This window comes from Aquarana catesbeiana, linkage group LG04, assembly GCF_042186555.1.
Source record: "Aquarana catesbeiana isolate 2022-GZ linkage group LG04, ASM4218655v1, whole genome shotgun sequence".
NCBI lineage: Eukaryota > Metazoa > Chordata > Amphibia > Anura > Ranidae > Aquarana > Aquarana catesbeiana.
In genome coordinates this window covers 17,582,411-17,605,454 of record NC_133327.1, presented here as the reverse complement: position 1 = coordinate 17,605,454, position 23,044 = coordinate 17,582,411, and the positions used below count along the sequence as shown (strand labels likewise).

The 23,044-nt window shown below is 42.8% G+C and overlaps 1 protein-coding gene and 1 non-coding gene across 2 annotated transcripts in view; one reads left to right on the top strand and one right to left on the bottom strand.

Annotated features, from left to right (window-relative positions):
• Window positions 1-23,044, top strand: part of LOC141139081 (uncharacterized) — a 160,184-nt gene that overhangs the window by 6,105 nt on the left and 131,035 nt on the right. The window lies entirely within an intron of this gene.
• On the bottom strand, window positions 4,059-4,141 carry TRNAL-UAA (transfer RNA leucine (anticodon UAA)). Its single transcript has one exon. It is a non-coding gene; the product is annotated as a tRNA-Leu (tRNA).

Here is a 23,044-nt window from a genome sequence, read left to right as displayed (position 1 = left end):
GTTTCAGGTCAGGTTTCCATAGCAACGGCAGTTTCAGAGGAAGTTGCCGCCCCTTCCCAGAAGGCATTGCAAACAGGAAATGATGCGATGGGCCGCGGCCAGGGAGGAGGAAGTTAAAAATGAATACAGCAGATATACAGTAGGTACTGAGAAAAAAAATAAAAAAATATCCAATTTGTTTACAGTGCACAGTTTAGTAAGGGATGCTGAAGAGTTGTAAAAGTGGGTGGAACTTCACTTTAAACAAATTTCTAGCAAAAAATGCAGATTTTAACATGTGTGCAAATTTTTAAAAAGATTGTCTTGGTAGCTCAGTGGTTAAACTGTACTTTTTTAAAAAAAATTTTATTTTTTTATGCGAGAATACGGTTAACAATAATGCCCCGTACACACGATTGAATTTTCCGAAACAAATGTTGGATGTGAGCTTGTTGGCGGAAAGTCTGACCATGTGTACACTCCATCGAACATTTGTTGGCGGACTTTCTGCCAACAAATGTTAGCTAGCAGGTTCTCAAATTTTCCGCCAACAAATGTTTGTTGTCGGACTTTCCGATCGGTTGTACACAAGTCAGTCGGACAAAAGCCCATGCATGCTCAGAATCAAGTAGGAGCCGGAGATATAACTAGCGTTCGTAATGGAGACATCACGTACGTCTTGTACGTTACTACGTTCATAATTGTTGTCCAACATTTGTGTGACCGTGTGTATGCAAGACAAGTTGGAGCCAACATCCTTCGAAAAAAAATCCACAGTTTTGTTGTCGGAAAGTCCGATCGTGTGTACGGGGGCATAAGAATGGATGCAACGTTTGGCCAATAGGACAATGCAAGAAAGATATACAATTTGTTAGTATAGTTGGAGAACAGACTAGCAGTGATGGGTCTAGGGATAAACATTAAGAGGCATATGAATGGATGGTGGTCGGTCTAATAAATTGCCAAGGAAAAGCGGAGAGGCCTCAGTCATTAGATTAGGAAGTATACTTTGGTTTAAATGGAAACTGGAGTGTCAGTTATTAATTAAGAGTCTGACTTGATATCATTGTGTATATTGGAATCACTGCATTATAGATTGTTTGGTATCTACGAGAATAATTTGGATGAAATATTCCTAAACGTTAAAGATATTTTAAACCCGCGATTCCTTATGTAAAGAGGACTCCACCCATTCCATGCAAAAAAATGTAGTATAGTTTGTCTATAAACAAATGGGGGTTCCTGGAATCCTTTCACATTTCAATCCATGAGCCATGCTCATCTCTGTGCTCCTACAAGTATGTTCCCATGCAATCCCGTGATGGGTGCATGACCTCTTTCTTGTCACCTGTCTAGTCAGCAGATCCATTTTCCATGAGCTGCTGTCATTCAAACAGGGCAGGAGATGTTCTCTAGCATGGGAAGGTCTAAAGCTGGCTATCCACTAATAGATTCATATGAAAATTTGTACAAAATTATGTACAAAAGTTCTTAGTACATTCGATCACTTGACTAACGCCTTTAGGAAAAGAAGTTCGAAATTCCGTTTGTTTTTAACATTCGATGTTGTCACCTTCTGAAGGGAAGTATGTGGATAGGTTCTCCAGGCTCTCACCAGGTACAATTACTAGCAATGCAATTCCCAAGAAAAAAAGGAGTAGACTTAGCAAATTTAAAGGTGGGTAGTTTATATACTTTAAATTTTGGTTTTAGAATTTTGGGTTTACATACATTTAAGCTATTGAGGGCAATAGGTAAAGAGGTGACTTTTGTTTGTAAAGCTAGTAAGGTTTTTATTTGTCACGCTTATTGGAAAAAAACTGCTCTTGTTGTATTATATACAAATATGTCATCTAATTTTTTTTACACATTATTTAATTTTTTTAAAATGAATTTATTCTTGTTTTAATAGCGCAACTGTGTTTGACAATTACAGTAATAAATAGATGCCACCTGCAGCCTAAAATTGGTGGAGTGTTCTTCTGCAGGCTATGACCTTTTGTTTTGGTCATTGGAGCCTCCAGCCTTTTTGTGATCATCATGTCAGAGACGATGATCGTGGCAATGTGTAGCAATAGTGATCACATGGTCAGGAATTACCCTTATGCCCCGTACACACGGTCGGACATTGATCGGACATTCCGACAACAAAATCCTAGGATTTTTTCCGACGGATGTTGGCTCAAACTTGTCTTGCATACACACGGTCACACAAAGTTGCCAGAAAATCCGATCATTCTGAACGCGGTGACATAAAACACGTACGCCGGGACTATAAACGGGGCAGTAGCCAATAGCTTTCATCTTTTAATTTACTCTGAGCATGCGTGGCACTTTGTGCGTCGGATTTGTGTACACACGATTGGAAATTCCGACAACGGATTTTGTTGTCGGAAAATTTTATAGCAAGCTCTCAAACTTTGTGTGTCGGAAAATCCGATGGAAAATGTCTGATGGAGCCTACACACGGTCGGAATTTCCGACAACAAGGTCCTATCACACATTTCCTGTCGGAAAATCCGACCGTGTGTACGGGGCATTATAGGTACTGGTCATCAGTAGGGAGCCAAGAAACTCATGAAGCCTGGCTCCCACAGGGGAGAACATTTTCAAAGTGTCGTAAGCATGTAGTAAGGCACGGCTATGGACCAGAGAGGTCTGAAGCAGCCCTTAATAATTAACTTCACATTTCAATCCATAAGCAATGGACATGGGGAGACCATTTTTAAAGAGTTCTATGCATGGGTCTGTGTGCTGGGGAACTATATAATATACAGATTGCGGATGGAAATGGGTTAATGTAATCTTAATGGTTGCCCGACGATCATTTTATATGATTGCAAGTCTCCCTATCAAAAAAAAAATTCTCTGCAGTCTCTTATGACAAGAAAAACACCCATAATGCTCCCGATAGTCAGAGACCATGTGATCTTAGCCTAATCAAACCTGCAACATCTCCAAGATACGCCCCTTCCTAACCAATGACACCACAAAAGCTTCTAATTCACTCCCCGGTCATCTTCTGCCTCGCTTACTGCAACTCCATCCTCATTGGCTTACCTCTAATTAGGCTATCCCCCCTTCAGACATGAATTCTGCTGCCAGGGTCATCCACCTTACCAACCACTCAGTGTCTGCTTCCCCTCTCTGCCAATACCTCCACTGGCTTCCGCTCAACCAATAAATTCAATTCAAGATACTAACAACAACTTACAAAGCCATCCACTCGGCCCCCAGCTACATCACTAACCTAGTCTCAAAATACCAACCTAATCGTTCTCTTCTTTCCTCCCAAGACCTCCTGCTCTCTAGTTCCCTTGTCAGTTGTCACCTCATCCCATGCTCACCTCCAGGACTTCTCCATAGCCTCCCCCATCCTCTGGAACACCCTACCTCAATCTGTCTGACTATCTCCTACCCTGTCCACTTTCAATGTTAAATAGGAAGAAGTTCTGGCCGGCCGCACTCCAAAAATTGCCTTTTATTCAAAAAAACAGGATCAAAAATACATGCCACAGCAGAACGGACAGAAGAGCTGACGAGTTTCACACTATACACAGTGCTTAATCATAGCTATGATTAAGCACTGTGTATAGTATTAAACGCGTCAGATCTTCTGTCCGTTCTGCTGTGGCATGTATTTTTGATCCTATTTTTTTAAATAAAAGGCAATTTTTGGAGTGCGGCCGGCCAGAACTTCTTCCTATTTTCCATTGCTATATGCATTGTCAGCACCTGTGGCTTCTAAACTGGAGGAGAGGTTTCACTTTTGGCTGACCTACCTGGAGCAGTGATATGCCCTTCCCTATCTTGATTCCTGGACTCTGTCCACTTTCAGACGATCCCTGAAAACGTTTCTCATCAGAGAGGCCTATCCGGCTGTACTTTTTTTTTCTGCATCAGCCCATCCCCCACAGTTATTACATCAAGACTGGATCTCTTGACCCTCCCTCTTAGATTGTAAGCTCCAGCAAAAAGGGCTCTCTGATTCCTACTGCATAAAACTTGATTGTATTTGTACCTTTCATTGTAAGGTGCTGTATAAACAGTCAGCGCTTTAAAACCCTGAATAATAATAATACCAGGAGTGGGGTTCGAACCCACGAGGATATACATCCATTGGATCTTAAGTCCAACGCCTTAACCACTCGGCCATCCTGGTTCATTGATGCAGTAGAACTAATTTATCCAAATTATGGTATAGCTAGTAGTAGTTAGTAGCATTCAATTGGACTTGTTCTATAATGTCTGGAGGCCTTCTGTAGCTTCTCCAAGCTGAAAAAGTCCAGCTGAATGTGACTAATTACTACTAGCCCTTCCTGGTGCAAGCTAATTGCTGCTAAAAGTAATCCCGTCACTGTAAACCTTCTTGTAACTACCATTATTAGCCAGAAAGCCATGTGCTTGAGTTGACTGACTTCATGTTTAAGGCCTGCTTATCACACATCTGTGAAATGAGAACGCCCTATTGTACACTATTGCATTATGGGTGGGAGCACTATGTGATGGGAATGTTACGATGGCTATCATAATTGTTGCAACTTTATACTGAGGATAACTTGGTATATACAGTATATATAGTGCTGCTTTTTAGGGTAAACCAATAAGTCAATTCAAAAGATTGCAGCTCAGTGCACACTGCACACCAATGACCTTGGACTTAGTAACTAAGATCTTGAGTAAATCTTGGTGGTCCTGTCTGTCCCCTTCATATTGCAGGCTTCATGTTCTCTTCTGACCATGCTAACCACAGATGCATATCTGTGGTAGCAGAGTCAGTTTGTTTACTCTTTTCTTTGCTCGGGATCTTCAGGGCATAGTGCAGATGAATGCTGTCACTGTAGTTCCATTGTCTGCCTATGCCATCACAAGCTGACCCGCCCTCCTGCCCTGGCTGTCAACCTCATGAGGGATATCAAAAACTGGTGGGATATGTGAGACTGAGCCTTACCCCCGCATTGCAGGGTGTGATTGTGGTCATTTGACTGCTGTATAAATGTTTTAGTTACTTGGCAGACTTTAAAAAAATTACAGTGCCATTATATAGCTAGAGGAGTGAATCTGATTTTCTAGGCACCTTATTAAAAATAGTATGTATCACATAAGTGTAAGACCTCTGCCTACCTGGCATCTGTGGAATGGGTTTGCCCTATGATCCACTGGGGCAAGTTAAGGATGAGAGTGCCTCATTTTACATTGGCCAGTAAACAACATTTCCAATGTACTCCCATTATTGCAAAGAGTGACAACTTCATACCAGAAGTGGGGTATGAACCAACAAATCCAACTCCTTAACCACTAGGCCACCCCAGACAATAAGGTGTGTCTGACAGACCAAAACAAAGCAAACAAAAGATTTTTTTTTTTGAGTTTACATATTCTTTAATCCCCAAGCTAAGCCTAAAATAAATTCCTGAGACCCTAACTTCCTTAACACCTCAAACCAATTATTACTCTATGTCACGGGAGTAATTTTCCCGGGAAGACTGCAGGGGCCCAGTGCCTCCTGACTTGAATGGGTCTACCTGACCATGGGTTGGTAAAGCAGAGAACTTGTGGTGTCTGTGTCCCCTGGGAGTTGGTCGCCCCAGGGGTGCTCTTAGTAACACTTGGGCTTGGGAAACCCTCTGTGTGGAAAGGCACAAGGTCACATCACTATGAGTTTTTTCTGCACTGCACCTCTATGGGCTAGGCCTTTTGGCTAAGTCTTGGGCAGTTCTTGCTACCAGACCGTAAGGCCTAGCCACCGACACTATTTATTTATTTATTTTATTTGTTTTTCTCACTGTTTTCTTTCTTGCACTTTTGTCTGTGTTTCTTTCTGACTTGGATGGAGGGTGTGGGTCCTCGGGTCTACCCTGAAGTCTAGGGGGAGGATGCGGGGCCATCAGGTTCCTTCCTCCCCTGAACTGGGGTGTAGGTCTTTCTTCGGGAGAGCCCCTCGCCTTGTACTCAGTGGTCAGCTTCGGCTGACCATGAGGAGAGGGATCTGCCAGGCCTTTTGGCTAGGTGGATCATGGTGAGCATTATCCATGTCAGGAGTCTTGCGCCAAAGGGAGGGGGTCAGGGTAGAGTCTTATTTCTTTAGGAGGCAGTCTAGAGACACACCCTTAAAGTATAACTAAAGGTGATCTTCTTTTTCTAGTTTTGGATAGAGTGGAGAGGAATCAGAACACCTGCCAGTTTTTATTGCTGTCTGTGCCCCCAGAGATTCAATCTCTCTATTTGTCCTGTTTGCCATTATCATTAAAAGTGGAAGTAAAAGAAAAACCCAAATTTTAGAAAAAGTAATAGAGGGGAAATCTTCCAGTTGGGTCACTAGTTCTGGCATAGCTCCCAACTGTCCCTGATTTGGAAGGACTGTCCCTGATTTGGAGCAATGTCCCTCTATCCCTCATTCCACCTCATTTGTCCCTCATTTTGGTCTGATCTATATAGTTGTATATAAAATGCACTTTTTATCTTTCAAAAAGTGTTTCCCAGTGCTAAACCTTTCATCCAATTTCTAAATTGCTGCATCTGTACATTTTAAAAGCCAATATAAAAGGAATAGTAGTGTTTTTTTTTATTAATTCTCCTTTAACCCTTTCATGACTAAGCCTATTTTTGAAATGTGGTGTTTACAAGTTAAAATCCGTATTTTTTGCTAGAAAATTACTTAGAACCCCCAAACATTATATATATATATTTTTTAGAAGAGAATCTAGAGAATAACATGGCGATTGTTGCAATATTTTTTATCACACGGTATTTGTGCAGCGGTGTTTTAAACGCAAATTTTTGGAAAAGTGACACTTTCATGAATTTTAAAAAATCCAAACAGTAAAGTTACCCCAATTTTTTTGTATAATGTGAAAGATGATGTTACGCCGAGTAAATAGATACCAAACATGTCACCCTTTATAATTGCACGCACTCGTGGAATGGCGACGAACTACGGTACCTATGAATTTCCATAGGCGACGCTTTAAAATTTTTTTTACGGTTACCAGGTTTGAGCTACAGAGGAGGTCTATGGCTAGAATTATTGCTCTTGCTCTGACGATCGCAGCGATACCTCACATGTGTGGCTTGAACACCGTTTACATATGCGGGTGCGACTTCCGTATGCATTTTCTTCGCTGCGCGAGCTCGCGGGGACAGGGGCACTTTAAAAAAATTTTTTTTTTTTTTTTATATTTATTTTATTTATTTTTGTACTTTTATAAATTGTGTTTAAAATTTTTTTTTTTTTTTTTTACTTTTATTGCTGTCACAAGCAATGTAAACATCCCTTGTGACAGTAATAGGTGGTGACAGGTACTCTTTATGGAGGGATGGGGGGTCTAAAAGACCCCCCATCCCTCCTTTACACTTCAAAGTATTCAGATCGCTGAAAACGGCGATTCTGAATACTGTGTACTTTTTTAAATTCGGCGCCATTGGCAGCCGAGTAAACGAGAAGTGACGTCATGATATCGCTTCTGCGTTTACAACAAGAAGGCTGGAACGAAGCCGCTCACAGCTTCGTTCCAGCCCGCCCCCAGCCGCCGAAGATTCCCGATTGGACACCGGGCCTCCCGATCGCACGGGAGGCCCGGTAACAGCGGCGGGAGGCGGCGGGAGGGGGGGAATGTCCCCTCCCGCTCCTCCGGTATAACAGCCGAGCGGCTTTTAGCCGCATTGGTTGTTATACTCGGGTAGCCGATCGCCCGCTGGAAACAACGGTACCGGGATGATGCCTGCAGCTGCAGGCATCATCCCGGTATAACCCCGGAAAGCCGAGTACGCATATGTGCGTACGGTCGGCGGGAAGGGGTTAAGGTTGTGTGGCAGGGGGCATGTCCTATGCCTACTGTGACTGGAGGGCCTGTGGAACTCAGAATCCCTTGGAAAGTAGGGGATGCCCTTGTTTCAGCTCCCCATACACCTCTTATGTCTAAGTCACCCTGTGCAATCCTGGCACTGGGTGAGTGAGAAAATATATCTTGGATTGCTTAAAATAGGACAGTAATATTTATCCCCAATATCTCCCAGGATATATATGTAAAGACTATTATTGGTTTGTTTGATTCTGAACTCAACATGTTAATTGAGTGAGCTGATCACATTGGCCTCCAGGACTGGCTAGGAGACGAACAGTATACTCCTACTATAGTTGTTGATGACTAGGCTGAAGAGGGGGTGAGAACATGTTTGTATTGTTAATTGTAATTAGCTCCTGCTATTGTGAAAATGTCCTGTGGTTGTACTTATGATAATGGATAATGTACTGTGTGAAGCTCGGTGACCACAAGTCTGGGCAAAAGGTCATGTTAGATAATTAGCTACTGATGGAAGCACTCAAGTGGAGTGTGGGACGTTCCGTGACACCTACATACATTTGTTAGTGGATGCCCCTCATTCCCATCACGAAATGTTGGGAGGTATGGAACTTTTGGTCACCCGTGGGTCCCCAAGAGATTCCCTTTATTTGCAGGGATTTCCTCACACTTCCTGTGTTGGCTATGGGACAGGTAGTGAAGAGAAATCTCCGCAATGGGACACAGATGGTTATAACCCTCCCTTACGCTATCCAAAAAATGGAAAAAAAATGTTTTGCAGTTCTACTTTAAGTGCACTTGTTTGTGTGTGCTTTTCACATGCACTTTTTTTAAACCCCTTAGGTGTTTAATTTTTTTGTGCAGCATGGCGGGTTTAAAAAAAAAAAACAAAAAAACTCCATATGGGGATATTGACAGCACTCAGGACTCAATGCACACAAAAAAAAGAAATGAAAGGCTTTTACCGTTAGACAGCTGCCATTATAAAGGCTTAAAGTGACGTTCTTCTTCTTTGACTTGAAACGATCTCCTTTCACTGAAGAGGAATTCCTGACAGCACTTCTCAATATGTCAGTTATATGTCAGCTTAGCATAAACCACCAGGTAATGAATCCAGCCTTTAAATGTCTTAGCACATGCTAAACTATTCAGCTGACATGGGATTTTGTCAAATAATACAATGCAGGTTTCAATTTTTCCACTACTATGAATTTGGCTTTTGGGCCAAGAAGACTGATGGAAAAGCCAGCTTGATAGTTGAAGTACAAGGCTTGTGTGAAAGTCTGTGAGAACTGCATGCTCGGGTCTTAGACCGGCTGTGAACTGATGTGATGATCTGCAGCAGCCTTTCTCAACCTTTTCAACACAGAGGATCCCTTGAAATAGTTCTCCAGTCTCGGAGAACCCCTGCTAAAAATTAGAAATCTACAACTCATGATACATTAGTGTGATGGTCAGTGGGAAGAATGGTCCTTACACGTGTGGTCGTTGGGAAGAATTACCTCCTTACAGATAGCTAAAAAGATCAATGGTGTCGGTGGGAACTTATCTGAGAGGCAGAAATAGCCCAATGCTGAAGGAACCCCTAGCAACCTCTGGAGGAACCCTGGTTGAGAATCACTGATCTACAGTATCAAAATGCTTTAGGGCTCATGCACACGTCACTAGAAGAGATGCAGGATCTTGTGATGGGAAGATCCTGCATAAAAATGGTCCATAGAATGTTTATCCCTCCTTCCGCTCACGGTGTTTCTCGGGCTTACTGTTCTTGACTTGGGGAACGATCCAAGGTCATAGAGGTGAAGAGAGACCAGATCATCTCTGATAACCTCTATGATGTAGGAGGACCTCAGTGATGTTATGATGTCACTTCCGGTCTAGGGCAGAAGTAAACAAGTTTTCTTTTGTTAAAGCATAAGATCATTGTTTTTCATTTTTGTTTTTAAAGGTAGAGGAGTGATTTGGGGTCTTATGGATCTCAGATGTCTTCATAAAGAGGACCTGTCGTCCCTTATTTCTATTACAAGGGATGTTTACATTCCTTGTAATAGGAATAACATACCTCCCAACCTTCTGAGATGGGAATGAGGGACATCTATTAGCAAAATGATGTGCCCATAAAACACACCCCCTACCACGCCCCCTTAAAGGAGAATTGTACCAAAAAATGATTGGTTAAACCCACAAGTGCTTTCTATCATTAGTATTCCTTTATATTGGCTTTTGGAATTTACAAATGCAGCAATAGAAATTGGATAAGAGGTTTAGCATTGTAAACCATTTTTCTGAAAGACATGTAGTGCATTTTATATACAGCTATATAAATCAGATGAAAATGAGGGACAAATGAGGAGGAAAGAGGGACAGAGGGACAATGTACAGAATGAGGGGCAGTCCCTCAAAATCAAGGACAGTTGGGAGCTATTGGAATAAACATGATTAAAAAATAAATAAATTAAAGAAACAGTGTTAAAAATGAATAAATAAATAATAATAATAAAAAAAAAATGAATGTGCCCCCATCCCTCCATACTCGCACGCAGAAGCAAACGCATAGGGAAATGTTGCGCACGCATATGCAAATGATGTTCACACCACACATGTGAGGTATCACCACGATCGTTATAGTACAAGCAATAATTCTAGCACTGGACCTCCTCTGTACCTCTATACAGGTAACCTGTAAAAAAATTCCACAAGTACGCAATTTTAAAACATGACATGTTAGGTATCTATTTACTCGGCGTAACATCATCTCTTAGATTTTACCAAAAAATTGGGTTATATATTGTGTTTTTTTTTTGCATTAAAATTCACTAAAGTGTATTCTTTCCAAAACAATTGCATTTGAAAAACCGCTGCGCAAATACCGTGTGACATAAAAATTGCAACAATTGCCATTATATTCTCTTGGGTCTCTGCTGAAAAAAAAAATATAATGTTTGAGGGTTCTAAGAATTTTCCAGCAAAAAATACAGATTTTTACTAATAAACAAAAAGTGCCAGAAAAGGGCTTGTCCTTAAAGTGGGAGCAAACTCCCATGCATAATTTGTACCTATGGGTAAAGCTTACCTACAGGTACTGAAAATATCTCCTAAACATGCACGGTTTAGGAGATATTTGCTGTACATCCTGCCGGCTACATCACCGGTGCATACGCTCTGAAGGAGCGGCCACCCGTGGCGCACGAGTGGGAGTGACGTCATCGCGGCTCTGGACAGTTACACAGCCAGAGTCTGCAAACCCAGAAAGAAGATGTGTAAAGATGGAAGCCTTGTCAGCGGCGACAGCTCGCTGCTGGAAGGGCTTCGTTCTAAGGTAAGTTTCACATAATGTGCTAGTATGCGATGTATACTAGCACATTATGGGTTTACCTTGCAGGTTCCAAAAAAAAGAAAAAAAAAACTCACATCGGTTTACTACCACTTTAAGTGACTAGGAAGCGGAAGTGGCACAGAATGACCTTAGCCTTCAGACAATCTGAATTAGGCCAAGGTGACCTTATAATTTCCCATATTACAACTTCTGCTCTGCACTGCACTCATGTAATCACTGGAGATCACAAACTGCTAGATCAAGGCAGTGCCTGCATCAGTTTACTGTAGGGCATACATGCCTTGAAACCAGGATATTCCTGAATGAGCACCCATTAGGCAGCAGGGGCAGCAAAGGGTCAGAATGACCTCAGCCATAAAACATTCTGAATGACTGAAGGACAAAGACTATTCGGTTCCTATTCCACTTTGTTTATGATATCTCCTTCCTGAGACATTTAATAAGCAGCGGAGGTGGCCACACAGGGCCAAAGGTGATTCTGTACCTGCACCTCTCCCTACAACACTATGTTTATATCTATATCCCCACCCCAGCCCTGAATGAGTCTTTTTCTAGGCAGTGGAGCAGGTACAGAAGGACCTCAGCCTTCAGTTATTCTAAATGACTATGGGTTCTTTCACACTTGCGGCCAAGATCTTGCTTGAACTTTACCCAGGGCAGTTCAGCTCATCATTGATGTCCAGCATTATTCAACCCACTCTGAGCCCAGGTCATCCTGGACTAGCCCCCAACCTGTGATTGGACAGTGAAAGGAGAAGCAGCTCGGTAATGAGATCATTGCTCTGTTACTCTGCTCTGTCCTCCTATCATTCAACCCACTTCCTCTGAGGCCAGGTTGTCCCAGACTAGCCACCAGCCTGTGATTGGGCAGTGAAAGGTAAAGCAGCTCAGTAATAAGATCATCGCTCTGTCATTCTGCTGTGTCTTCTATCATTCAACCCAGTTCCTCTGAGGCCAGATCATCCCAAACTAGCCCCAACCTGTGATTGGACAGTGAAAGGAGAAGCAGCTCAGTAATGAACTCATTGCTCCTATCATTCAACCCACTTCCTCTGAGGCCAGGTCATCCCGGACTAGCCCTCAACCTGTGATTGGACAGTGAAAGGAGAAGCAGCTCAGTAATGAGTTCATCTCTCTGTCACTCTGCTCTGTCCATTTATCATTCAGTCTACATCCTCTGAGGCCAGATCAGTCTGTGACCGGACAGTGTAAAGAGAAGCAGCTCAGTAACTTGCTCATCGCTCTGTCACTCTACTCTGTCCTCCCATAATTTACCCCCTTCCTCGTAGGCCAGGTCATCCTGGACAAACCCCAAGCCTGTGATTGGACAGTTATGCCCCGTACACACGGTCGGACATTGATCGGACATTCCGACAACAAAATCCATGGATTTTTTTCTCATGGATGTTGGCTCAAACTTGTCTTGCATAAACACGGTCACACAAAGTTGTCGGAAAATCCGATTGTTCTGAACGCGGTGACGTAAAACACGTACGTCTGGACTATAAACGGGGCAGTAGCCAATAACTTTCATCTCTTTATTTATTCTGAGCATGCGTGGCACTTTGTGCGTCGGATTTGTGTACACACGATTGGAAATTCCGACAACGGATTTTGTTGTCGGAAAATGTTATATCAAGCTCTCAAACTTTGTGTGTTGGAAAATCCGATGGAAAATGTGTGATGGAGCCTACACACGGTCGGAATTTCCGACAACAAGGTCCTATCACACATTTTTCCATCGGAAAATCCAACCGTGTGTACGGGGCGTAAAAGGAGAAGCAGCTCAGTAACAAGCTCATTGCTCTGTCACTCTGCTCTGTCCTCCTGTCATTTAACCCACTTCTTCTGAGGCCAGTTCCTCCCGGAACTAGCCTCCAACCTGTGATTGGACAGTGAAAGGAGAAGCAGCTCAGTAATGAGTTAATCTCTCTGTCACTCTGCTCTGTCCTTCTATCATTCAACCCACTTCCTCCGAGGCCAGATCATGCCGGACTAGCCCTGAGTCTGTGACTGGACAATGTAAAGAGAAGCAGCTCGGTAACAAGCTCATTGCTCTGTCACTCTACTCTGTCCTCCCATCATTTAACCCACTTCCTCTGAGGCCAGGTCATCCCAGACAAACCCCCATCCTGTGATTGGACAGTGAAAGGAGAAGCAGCTCAGTAATGAGCTCATCTTTTTGTCACTCTGCTCTGCCCCCTTATAAACATGTCCCATGCGCACCAGATCGGCTCCTTGTGCTCCTTCTTTCTTCAGTCTGTACATTGCTTTTATTAAAAAAAAAAAACATGGTTAATGAAGTATTAAGGATTAGAGAACTGCATTAGTGTGTGTATTTAAGTCTGTCTGAAGTTCACATTTGATGAAAGCTGTAGATTTGCACTAATCGAAAACATAAATTGAAATGAGATGAACTCATTAAAGCTTCTATGAGAATTAACTGACTGGGTTTACATACTGTAAATGAGTCCATATGTTCTCCACTCATTGTATAGTCTGACCCACACGGTCACTTTCACTGCCTCCTTCTCCCATATAACAGTTCAGCTTCCTTCCCGGAGATTGTGGAAAAGATGATTCATAGCAGCCCACAGATCCAAGTCTTCCCAGGACTGCCGCTTTACTCCTGACCATAGAAGATGGGGGAGAGTCACCAAGTCATCACTTTCCCACTCTCGTCCCGTCTCTCCTTCCCGTCTCCACCTCGGAACTGTAGAGAAAACAGGATGCAGGGGGTGTTGGGAGGAGTCATGAACCTCTTTTAAGGGCCAGTTCAAATCACATGCAGTCCAGTGCATTTTTTTTTCTCTGCATCAAAAACGCATGGAAAGTAGGTTATATGGTTTTCAATGGCATAATTCACACCGGTGCTTGCAGGTCCAGTGCGTTCCAGTTCCAATAGAACAGGCTGCATTTTTCCTGCACTGGAACGCTGTAAAACGCATCAAATACGCTGTGGAATGCACCTAAACGCACTGGAACACACATGTCCTTCATAAGGGCCAGTTCACACCATAGAAGCACGTTTTTGATGCGTTTTCAATGCATTCCAGATGCTTTTTTTCTTCTTTTTTCCTGTTCTTTTTCACAGTGTATTGGGGTCTGGTGCGTTTTTGATGTGTTCTTTAAGCGTTCCAGTGCATTCCAGTGAGTTTTTGATGCGTTTTACAGCGTTCCAGTCCAGTACAGGAAACATTTAACTTTTCCTGGAACTGGAACGCACTGGAACTGACTGCACTGGTGTGAACTATGCCTTTGTAAAGCTTATAACCTACTTTCCATGCGTTTTTTGATGCAAAAAAAAATGCACTGGGCTGCATGTGGTATACACTGGCCCTAAATAAGGACATGTATGTTCCAGTGCATTTCCAGGTGCTTTTTTTCTTCTTTTTTCCTGTTTTTTTCCCCCTACTGTACTGGGGTCTGTTGCGGTTTGTCTGCAAAAGACTTGAGACTGGGGCGGAGGTTCACCTTCCAGCAGGACAATGACCCTAAACATACAGCCAGAGCTACAATGGAATGGTTTAGATCAAAGCCTATTCATGTGTTAGAATGGCCCAGTCAAAGTCCAGACCTAAATCAAATTGAGAATCTGTGGCAAGACTTGAAAATTGCTGTTCACAGACACTCTCCATCCAATCTGACAGAGCTTGAGTTATTTTACAAAGAAGAATGGGCAAAAATGTCCCTCTCTAGATGTGCAAAGCTGGTAGAGACATCCCCAAAAAGACTTGCAGCTGTAATTGCAGAGAAAGGAGGTTCTACAAAGTATTGACTCAGAGGGGCTGAATACAAATGTACCCCACACTTTTCACATATTTATTTGTAAAAAATGTTGAAACCCATTTATCATTTTCCTTCCACTTGACAATTGTGTGCCACTTTGTGTTGGTCTATCACATAAAATCCCAATAAAATACATTTACGATTATTTGGTTGTAACATGACAAAATGTGGAAAATTTCAAGGGGTATGAATACTTTTTTCAAGGCGCTGTATATGCATTAAGGTGTATGTAAGCCCTAACAATGAATTTCTTGTATTTACTTCCTTTTGATCTGTTAAACATGTCATTAAAGGCATTTTGTTATATTTGTTCAATGAAAAAATACCCATTGATCCTGCCAGAAATTCAGTGCTCTCCTGTGTATTGTGCACTCCATGGTTTTATCTCAAGCAGTGTACATAAACCCTGCCCAGTTCTTCTCTGTGGATTACAGAACCCCTTGCCTCTATGTAAGGGCCCATTCACACCTGTTGGTACCGGTGCATTGCACTAGCGTCTTAATGTGTGTTGCCCTAAGACAACTTATTCAAATTAATATTCTGCAAACAAACTGCTTTGATGAAGGCTTCTTAGCTGAAACGCGTCAGCATATAGCCTGTACCCATGTAACCAATAAAGTACTTTTATTCAAGAGCATTTGCCAGCCTTCCTGTTTTAAGTATGATATTCTGCAAACACACCAGAACAGACAAAAAAATTCAGACAAGCACTACTTTGTTTTGACGCAGCGCACCACGACGCATGGTAGTTCCCTATGGTGCATTTTGTTGTGTTGCCCACCAGCGGACCGCTTCTACTGTCATTACCCACAGCAGAAGCCGATCTGCAGGTGCCGGGCAATGGACATCCTCCGGCACCCGGTGATCGTCGAGTAGAGGATGGAGCTCTACCTATGTAAACAAGGCAGAGCTCCGTTCTGATAGGGGGGAAAGTGTTGGATTTTGTGTTCCAGCAAAGCAGGGGATAAAATCCATCACTTCCCTTAAGTAAAAGTACCACACACATAAACACTGGTTAGGCAAACATTTAACCCTTTGATCGCCCTAGATGTTTAACCCCTTCCCAGCCAGTGTCATTAGTACAGTGACAGCGCATATTTTTTAAGCACTGATCACTGTATTAGTGTCACTGGTTCCCGCAAAGTGTCAGTTAGTGTCCAATTGTCCACCCCAATATCGCAGTCCCGCTATAAGCCTTTAACCAAAAATATGTAGAAGAGTACATATTGACCTAAACTTATGAAGCAATTCGATTTTTTAAATTTTTTTATTTTATTGGATATGTTTTATAGCAGAATGTAAAAAATATATTATTTTTTTCAAAATTGTCAGTCTTTTTTCATTTATAGTGCAAAAAATATAAAAACATAATTAGAGAGCTCTAATTGTTGGAAAAAATTGACATAAATTTTATTTGGGTACAACGTCCCCCCTATCAGAACGGAGCTTGGCCTTGTTTACATAGGTAGAGCTCCATCCTCTACTCGACGATCACCGGGTGCCGGAGGACGTCCATTGCCCGGCACCGGCAGATCGGCTTCTGCTGTGGGTAATGACAGTAGAAGCAGTCAGCTGGTGGGCAGCACAGTGGTATAGTGGTTAGCACATTCACCTAGCAGCAATAGGGTTGCTGGTTCAAATCCCAATCACCGACGCCATCTGCCTGGAGTTTGCATGTTCTCCCTGTGCCTGCGTGGGTTTCCTCTGGGTACTCCGGTTTCCTCCCACACGCCAAAGACATGCTGGTAGGTTAATTGGATCCTGTCAAAAAAAAAATTGGCCAAATATGTGTATGTTGTATGTGTATGTGTTTGTAAGCGTGTTAGGACCCCATGGGGCAAAGGACCGCGCTATACTGCAGATGGACACCAGCAGCAAAAAGTGCCCTGAGGTGATTCAGTTCGCATAGGTAGCGCTATACAAGTCACTCATTCATTCATTCAACGTTGCATTTGTCAGTTAAATTAACGCAGTGCCGCATCGCAAAAAATGACCTGGTTATGAAGGCTCCCTTTCATGGGGGGGTAAATCTTCTAGAGGTCAAGTGGTTAAGCTGCAAAGGCAGCCAATGGGGGTGTATGATACGCGATACAAACATTATCCCTGATAATGCGTTCGGTATGCAGAACTGCCTGCTAAACGCAACCCATTTAACTGAGTGAGCACGTCCTGCAAACTGCAGTCGTGGTATGTGGGTGCCGGATTTAAGGGGTTAAACCAGGAGGTGATTAAATGTCTCTTCACCACTTGTCAAATGCCCTTTGAAGAGTGATTGGAATGTCGATTGCTCCTCGCATCACAAATGTAAACGAGGCCTTATAGAGATGAGGATAGACGGAGGGGTTCTGTAGTCGTAATGCACTTCCTGTCCTCCATAGATGCAGTGAGTGTTGTCACCCAAAGGACAAGGAATTGTGTTACTGGCAGGATCACCAGGTGAAACTAAAGACAAAGAAGCCTAAAAGGTAAAACGAATGCAGCCACCACATCCAAGGGCTGGTAATCTGTAATACTGTATATTACTTTTTTGGAGGGGGTTAGGTATACTTTAAAAAAAAGTGTAAAAAAGAGTAAAAAAAAGTGCAATGTGTGAATACCCCAATTTGCCTGGTTGTCTCGTTGCTGTTCCCGTGGTTAACAGAAACAAAGAAAATCTTCTACACATCACTTATCAATGAATAATTATTACTATTCATTGCAAGGGCCAAAAGAGTCACAGCTGTTCCATGCCGACTTCTTACTGTACTACACTAAAGAGGAAAAGACAACCTCATGGAAGCCAAATACGCTTTGAACTATAATCATCAACAAACCGCGCTCACTATTTAATATCTTCCCTTCCCTGAAATGAAAGCCATCTGTGGAGCAGAGACATAATGTAAACGACGGCTTCGCCTTTCATACTTTTATTGTGTCTAGAAATATGAAATGTTTATCTTGGAGTAGACGTCGGTAATGCAGGAGACTCTAATGAGGATCCTCAGCTTGGGAACATAGAAGAGAGGCAGCAGAAAAGACCAAGTGGCCCATCAAGTCCAGTTGGTGACATGTCCAAGTGCAAAGTGAAAGAGAGGACAGTGTGGAGGTCTTGGTGGAAAAGATAGTGCAAAGTCTACTTTCCAATAATAGTTGAGATAATAAGGAAGGTGTATATGTAACTCATCACTGTTACCTGGAAATCCAAAAATGTGTCCACTTCTTGATAGCAGAAATGTTCTCGAATCAGTTTAATCTGGAATGCAGGAGACCCTTCTAATGAGGAAACTTAACAAAGGAACATAGAGACGAGACAGCAGAAAAGACCAAGTGGTCCATCAAGCTCAATCAATGCGAAATACTCAAGTGCACTGTGGAGGAGAGGACGGTGTGGAGGTCTTGGTGGAAAAGATAGTGCAAAGTCTACTTTCCAATAATAGTTGAGATAATAAGGAAGGTGTATATGTAACTCATCACTGTTACCTGGAAATCCAAAAATGTGTCCACTTCTTGATAGCAGAAATGTTCTCGAATCAGTTTAATCTGGAATGCAGGAGACCCTTCTAATGAGGAAACTTAACAAAGGAACATAGAGACGAGACAGCAGAAAAGACCAAGTGGTCCATCAAGCTCAATCAATGCGAAATACTCAAGTGCACTGTGGAGGAGAGGATGGTGTGGAGGTCTTGGCGGAAAAGATGGTGCAAAGTCTACTTTTTAATAAGGGTCAAGATAAGGAAGGTGTATACGTATCACACCACTGTTATCTAAAAATCCAAAAATGTATCCACTCCACTTCTCGATAGCAGGTACTTTTTTGAATCAGGAATGCAGGCGTTTCTTCTAATGAGGATCCTCAACATAGGAAAATAGGAGAAGGGCAGCAGGAAAGACCAAGTGGTCCATCAAGTCCAGTTGGTGAAATGTCAAAGTGCACAGTGGAAGAGAGGAGGGTGTGGAGGTCTTGGCGGAAAAGATGGTCAATGTCTACTTTCCATTAAGGGTTGAAATAAAGAAGGTGTATACAGTATGTATGTCATCACTGTTACCTGGAAAATCCAAAAATGTGTCCACTTCTTGATATATGGTATTTTCTCGAATCAGTTTCATCTGGAATGCGGGAGACTCTTCTAATGAGGATCCTTAACGTAGGAATATAGAAGCAGTGCTGGGAGAAGGTTCATTCCAGCGCCCTGGGCAAAGATGTCAAACTGCGACCCCCCCCATCCCCCTCCATTCATGATGTGCATGCTTAGGATCCTATGCCCAGCAGTCACTCGCTTGTTAAAATCACTACCACTGTCACTGCTCCTTTCAGCCTTGTAAAAGAAGGAAGGCGCCCCATCCCTACAGTAAACCATTGCACCCAGGGCAGCGGCCTCTCCTACTTACCCCTTGTCCTGGCCCTGAATAGAAGAGAGGCAGCAGAAAACACCAAGTGACCCATCAAACCCAATCGGTGAAAGGTCCAACTGCACAGTGGAAGAGATGACAGTGTGGAGGTCTTGGTGGAAAAGATGGTCTAAATCTACTTTTCACAAAGGGTTGAGAGAAGGAAGATGTATAATTATCACACTGCTGTCCCTGGAAGTCCAAAAATGTGACCATTTCGTGATGGCAGGGACTTTCAGGAGCTTTAGCTAATGGTCACTTAAAACCCCAGAATGGGGGGAAAAATGTAATCCCTGTCAGGGGCATTACTATTTATCTTCGGCCCCCATAGAAGAAGCTGCTATTGTATTCTATTATTGGGTCTAAATACAATACCTGAACAGTGACTGGATGCAGGCGTTCTTCGACCAACAATTTTCTGCCTGGACTTCTGGGATTTCTAACTGCATTTGAAAAAGAAGTTCAGAGGGCAATAAATCGGCAGATAAGCAAACAGATCTTCAGCTTTCCATACACTATGAGCATTTCAGCCAGTTGCTGATGAACCTGCCAAAATGTTGTACATGGGAGACCCTGTTGCTGTTCTCCCACACAATAGTCTTCAATTGAAGGATGGAAGGAACCAGATGGAATTTGTTGGCCAAGCAGAACCTGAATCATTTGGTTTGCTTCAAAAATGATACCCCATGTTGCTTTCTTGGTGCTTCAAAGCATCTATAAAACCTTCATTGAAGTCTATGACAACACTCGCTTACAGCACCTGCAGCTTTTGAGAGGCTTTCATTCAGCTTTAGCCTCGCTTTGTTTTGTAGGTATTGCAAGTATGAGATATCTCAGTATGCACTGGTAAACCAAAAGTGAACTGGAAAGACATCATCAGCAGTCACTTTCGGTTCATGTGTATATATTCTGAGAGTGTCTGGTGCAGATGTCACATCGGGTGTGCAGCATGAAGCAACAGGAAGGTGGGCGGGATCCGGGCTGGAACGGAGCAACTAGCAGACAACACACATGGTGTGCAATATGGAAACTTTATAGCAGAAGGTGAGTGGGAACTGGAGAAAGAAGACTGAGTGGCAGAGGATCAGCAGAGCTAGGGTACTGGAGCAGAAAAAACTAGCAATGTCACACATGGTGCGCAGCATGGGAGTAAGGTGAGTGGAGACCAAAGAAAGGAGGATTAGCAAACCAGAGGATCAGCAGAACTGGGGTTTACAACTGAGTGGGGGATCTGCAGAGCTGGGGGAACCTGCGGAGCAGGGGATCAGTGAGCTGGGGTTTACTACTGAGTGGGGCATCAGCAGAGCTACTACTGAGCAAGGTATCTGCTGAACGAGGATACTAATAAGCTGGATCTGCTGAGTGAGGGTACCAGTGATCTGGGGATCTGCTGAACAGGGGTAATAATGAATTAGGGATCTGCTGAGTGTGGGTACTACTGAGCTGGGCTTCTATTGGGCCCCTTTAAAACAAATTGAAAATCAACGCACACAGGGCATTTGCACAGCTTCATTAAAGCTCCAAAAAAGCACCACCGAAGCATCATCGAAACACCACTAAAGCATAAAAACGCTTCAAAAAAGCATGTTGAAGCAGTAGGTGCTTTAATGTGTGTTAAAGTCAAAAGAAGTGTAAATGAGCCCTCACATGTCAGGCAGCAGGTGGCCTACAGGTAGCATACAGATGGCCACTAGAGGGAGCAGTTTTGAAAATACGACATAGCAAGCATGTAAATCTGAAACGGGAAGTCATATCAAGAATTACCTCCAGGTAAACAAAATCAATAATTATAATAACTGGAAAAGTGTACTCACAAAACTTTCCCTTTTATCATATGGTTCTCTTGTCCTCCTTACGCAACAATTGTCTTCCTCTTACTGCTGTACTGTGCGGCATCCTTTGTTAAATCGATGTATATGGCATCCCGTGTTGACAAAAGCGCAGTTTAATCTCAGAAATTTCAATACAAATTTCAATAAACACTTCCCAACTGCTGTGAAGTAATCTATACCTGGCAATCAGTCTCGGGAATATATGTTTACTGACTTGATGTCCAAATAAAAGGTAGGCCCAGAGGCAGGCAGGTACGGGACTGCGTTTGTCATCTGTATATAAAGAAATCAATTTCCTCAGGAACACATCAGACACGAGTTTACATCCCGCTGTGATATTCAATTTGAGCGTGCATGGAGAACGCGGATATCGCATAGACCTGAAAATGCTGAATTAACTTCCAGAGAGGATCTGATATTTTCACATTAATTCACACACAGCACGCCATATAAAACTCCCATTTGTAATATCTGAAAATGAGCGCCTTGCGGATAGTGGTGGTGCGGTGGAAACGGGAAGTGTAAACGTGATGGGAATTGTGACGGTATAGGCAGTGCTCTGGTCTTCATTATCTTAAGGAACTGTATGGTGTCCTGACATGTAAATGTGACATACTGACTGGCAGTGAAGTCATGGTAAAATCAATCTATCTATCTATCTATCTATCTATCTATCTATCTATCTATCTATCTATCTATCTATCTATCTATCTATCTATCTATCTATCTATCTATCTATCTATCTATCTATCTATCTATCTATCTATCTATCTATCTATCTAAGTGCCAGTGTTCTTGAGCTCTAAGTGCCAGTGTGCCTTTGTTCTTGGACTATAAATTTCAGTGGGACATTGTTCTGGGGCTCTAAGTGTCATTATGACATTGTTGTTGGGCTTTGAGTGTCAGTAAGTCATTGAGCTCTACATGTCAGTGTGTAACCATTCTGGAGCTCAAAGTGTCGGTGTCTGATTGTTCTTGGGCTCTAATTGTCAGTGGGTCATTGTTCTTGGGCCCCAAGTGACAGCGTGTGATTGTTCTTCTGCTGTCAGCATCAGTGGGACATTGTTCTTGGGCTCTAAGTGTCAGTGGGTCATTGTTCTGGAGCTCTAAGTGTCAGTGTGTCATTGTTCTTGGGCTCTAAGTGTCAGTGGATCATTGTTCTTGGGCTCTAAGTGTCAGTGGGTCATTGTTCTTAGGCTCTAAGTGTCAGTGGATCATTGTTCTTGGGCTCTAAGTGTCAGTGGGTCATTGTTCTTAGGCTCTAAGTGTCAGTGGATCATTGTTCTTGGGCTCTAAGTGTCAGTGGGTCATTGTTCTTGGGCTTTAAGTGTCAGTGGGTCATTGTTCTTGGGCTCTAAGTGTCAGTGTGTCATTGTTCTTGGGCTCTAAGTGTCAGTGTGTCATTGTTCTTGGGCTCTAAGTGTCAGTGTGTCATTGTTCTTGGGCTCTAAGTGTCAGTGGATCATTGTTCTTGGGCTTTAAGTGTCAGTGGGTCATTGTTCTTGGGCTCTAAGTGTCAGTGGATCATTGTTCTTGGGCTTTAAGTGTCAGTGGGTCATTGTTCTTGGGCTCTAAGTGTCAGTGTGTCATTGTTCTTGGGCTCTAAGTGTCAGTGTGTCATTGTTCTTGGGCTCTAAGTGTCAGTGGGTCATTGTTCTTGGGCTCTAAGTGTCAGTGGATCATTGTTCTTGGGCTCTAAGTGTCAGTGGGTCATTGTTCTTAGGCTCTAAGTGTCAGTGGATCATTGTTCTTGGGCTCTAAGTGTCAGTGTGTCATTGTTCTTGGGCTCTAAGTGTCAGTGTGTCATTGTTCTTGGGCTCTAAGTGTCAGTGTGTCATTGTTCTTGGGCTCTAAGTGTCAGTGGATCATTGTTCTTGGGCTTTAAGTGTCAGTGGATCATTGTTCTTGGGCTCTAAGTGTCAGTGGGTCATTGTTCT